The 3,856-nt window shown below is 48.3% G+C and overlaps 1 non-coding gene across 1 annotated transcript; it reads left to right on the top strand.

The window, feature by feature from the left end:
* Window positions 1-512: 512 nt before the first annotated feature.
* Window positions 513-617, top strand: LOC111728167. Its single transcript, XR_002775551.1, has one exon. It is a non-coding gene; the product is annotated as a U6 spliceosomal RNA (small nuclear RNA).
* The last annotated feature ends 3,239 nt before the right edge of the window (window positions 618-3,856 follow it).

The following is a 3,856-nucleotide window of genomic DNA, read 5'->3' as shown; positions in this document are numbered from 1 at the left end:
AATGATTCTTCTTTCCTGGTGCTGGATGGACCCAGGCAAGAGACCACCTGCAGGCAACAATCCAAGCCCGAGGGGATGGGGGTACATCCTGCAAGGTGTCTGCAGAGGAGAAGTCAAGTAGAGACACATGCCAGAGTCAGCCAGGACTCTGACAAGAGAAGCCAAGAGTGACTCCAGACTGGGATGACCAATGTCCAGAAATGTCCAGGCGCCACTGCCAGGGAGGAAAACAGAAAAAAGGGCCTGTTGGGGGGACCCAATAATTCTAAGGTTTGCATATATTCTATTACACAAATAATATTTACTTGTTATAAAATATACAATATACGATATGACTCATGCATACTGTATGAGTCAGCTATCTCTGCGCTAGTATTGAGATGACACAGCAGCCAAAACTTAATGGCTTACACAACCAACAGGTGTTTTTTTTCCTTCATTTTTTAAAAAAACAGCTTTACTGAGATATAATCCCCATGCCATGCAACTCACCCATTTAAAGTGTACAATTAGTGATGCTTCAGGGCACAAATACTAAAATAGGAACAATACAGACAAGATTGGCATGGTCCCTGCACAAGAATGACACACGAATTCATGAAGCACTCCATATTTTTAAAATTTAAAAAGTGTTTCATTAACCAAGTTTGGGTATATTATATTACTTTTTAATTTGTGCTAAATACACGTTACATAAAATTTACCATTTTAACCACTTATGAGTGTAAAATTCAGCGGCCGTAAGTACATTGTCAGGGTTGTGAAACCATCATTATCTATTTCCAAAACTTTTCATCTTCCCAAACAAAAACTCTGTACCCTTTAAGTGGTAACTCCACATTGCCCCTCCCCCAGCCCCTAGTAACCTCCAATCTGCTTTCTATCTCTATGAACTTTCCTATTCTAGATGTTTCATGTAAGTGGAATCATGCAATATTTGTCCTTTTGTGTCACTTAGCATCAGGTAAGCGTGTCTTTTTCTTGCTGTCGGGACCGTGGATCAGCTGGGCTCAGCTCCAGGCCGAGGCTGGGTTTAGCTGCTCTCCAGTCCTCATGTTCTCCTCAGAGCAGCTGCTCACTGAGGCATGTTCTTTTCCCAAAGAGTCACAGCAGCCTGAGGGACCAAGCCATGCCAAGCCAGCATATGTAAGCCCTCTGATCTGGGCATGTCCATCAAAATTCTCTTGGCCCAAGCAAGTCACATGGCCAAGTTCAACATCCATGGGGCAGTGGGAGAGGATGTTGAGTCCCAGGGAAAAGGAAAGAATCAAGAACAATAATCCAACATGCCGCACATACAGACACACACAAGTAACATGCCCACAACCCACCCTCATCCCAGTCCCCATGAGTGGTCTTCCCAAGCACACACATGAAAATAAATGCTTGGGTTTTAGGTATACAAATGGGATCCTTCTGTGCTTATAGTTCTGCTGCTTACTTTTTCCACTTACCACAAAACTGGCACTCTCTCCCCACCACTACATACAGCCTTCCCAGTTCTCAGTAGCCACAGCAGTGTCTGTGAGACACACAAAGGGAGACACGCCAAGACCCAGGAGGACGCCCAGGAGAGGGGCCTCAGAAGAAACCAAACCTGCTGACACCCTGATCTTGGACTTCAGCCTCCAGAATCTGGAGAGAATAAATGTCTGTTGCTGAAGCCACTCAGTCTGCTCACTTTGTCATGGCACCCATAGCTACTCTGGCTCTTCTAATTCTAGAATGTCTAATTCTTCTCCACTAGTGACACAGACTGCAGTGAACATTCTTGACTGCAGAATCTGAGGAATTTGTGAGCAGTCAAAAATTAAATTCTCTTCTGGATGCAGGTAGGTTTGCTGTATCACCCCAGGAGCACATGAAGAATTGTCCACTTATCTGAAGGTGAAGAACAGAAGCCCCAAGGATGGCCCAGTCTGAGGCAGGGGGTCCACAGCTGTTACAAGTGGGGACTTTTATTTATTTTTACCCCAGACTCTCCCCAAGCTTCTCTCCCACCCACAGGCCACCTTGGCAGGGATCAGAACCAAACTGTGGCTGGACCTGGCCTGGTAACACCACAGCCTGTCTTTCCTCAGACAGTTTTCTGCAGTGACCACTCCAGCTGGAGGGACATCAGGAGAGGTGGGTTCCAGAATCTATACACACTGTGACTCCCATCTCCTTTCCTGTCCTTTCTGCTTAAAGCAAAAATAAAAAGAGAGAGGCTTGGTGCCCATAGCATAGAGGCTAGGGCGCCAGCCACATACACCGGGGCTGGTAGGTTTGAACACAGCCCAGGGCCTGCCAAATAATAACAACTACAAAAAGAAAAAAATTAGCTGGGCATTGTGGCAGGCGCCTGTAGTCCCAGCTACTTGGGAGGCTGAGGCAAGAAAATCACTTAAGCCCAAGAGTTGGAGGTTACTATGAGCTATGACGCCACAGTACTCTACTGAGGGCGACATAGTGAGACTCTGTCTCCAAAAATAAATAAATAAAATAAAGAGAGAGAGAGAGTGGAGAGGCTGGGTGAGGGGAAGGGTTTTCAGTTAAGGAAGAAGTCTGGGGAGAAAGGGCCTACTTGGGGCTTCACTTCTCTTGGGGAACTTGGGTCAGTGGCAGAAGTTCAAGCAGAGTCTTGGTGAGGGGCAGGACTCAGCTGTGGCCCAGGTGTCTCATCTCATTATTCTGCCATAAGTCAGCTGAGTGAGTCAGGGAGGTTCAGGGAGCCTGGTGTGGGGAGTAAGGAAGAGGATCTTCTTCAGACATGGCCCTCCGGGAAGCAGCCAGCAGTTCTGTCATCCGCCCAGGGCAGTAGAAGGCCACAGTCCTCTCAGGTCAGAGTTTTGTTTTGTTTTATTTTAGAAACACAATCTTACTTTGTCACCCTTGGTAAAGTGCCATGGTGTCACAGCTCACAGCAACCTCAAACTCTTGGGCTTAAGTGATCCTGTTGCCTCAGCCTCCCAAGTGGCTGGGATTATAGGCACCAGCCACAATGCCCAGCTAGTTTTTAGAGACAGGGTCTCACTCTAACTCAGGCTGGTCTTGGACCTGTGCGCTCAGGCAATCCACCTGCCTCAACCTCCCAGAGTGTTGGGATTACAGGCATGAGCCACAATGCCCAGCCTCCCGGTTGGTTTTTGACTTGACAAGTGGACAGCACACCTGAGTCAGCCTGTCATTGTTGGAAGCTCCAAGAGCCATCGCTTCACCCTGTGCTGACACAGCACAGAGAAGGAGGAAGGCCTGGCCTCTGCGGGCACAGATGTTCTCTGAGGGGCTGCACTGTCCCCAGACCATGGCTGGACACCCACTGTTAGAAATGCTGATCGGACCCAGTCTGTGTCCTGTGTAACGGCCTCAGCAGCTGCCACAGCCCATGAAACAAAGGCCATGGTCCTCACATGCCCCCATTCGCTAACCTCTTAGCTCATCTCCTGCCCCTAATCCCACCCTGTCCAGCACCTCATTCCCTCAGCCTCCCCGGCTAATAATTACCGCTGCCCTGCTGCTCTCCACCAGACCACAGACAGGCCTCCCTGCTCCGACCCTCATGGCCTTGCATGCCTCTAACCCCAACACTCACCACAGATCAGTGTCATGATTTCTTAATTACCACTTTCCCCACCAGACCACAAGCACCACCACAGCAGGGGACACACTGCCTCCCCTGTGGGACACAAGGCCACCCCACGGTGGGCCCTTGAGCATCCAAGCATTTGAGGACAGCAAGAAACATTTCTCACATTACAGTAATGGTGTGTCTTTTCTTCCTTTTTTAAAAAATTATTTCGTCTTTGATAACCTGGCAGTAATCGAAAATGTGGAAAGAGTCACACTTGTTCCCTTTCTGGGGGATGTTACCATG

This window comes from Otolemur garnettii, unplaced genomic scaffold (genome assembly GCF_000181295.1).
Source record: "Otolemur garnettii isolate 467f Iridium unplaced genomic scaffold, OtoGar3 scaffold00004, whole genome shotgun sequence".
NCBI lineage: Eukaryota > Metazoa > Chordata > Mammalia > Primates > Galagidae > Otolemur > Otolemur garnettii.
Note: the sequence above shows the minus strand (reverse complement) of the source record. Positions and strands in the feature narration are given on the sequence as shown.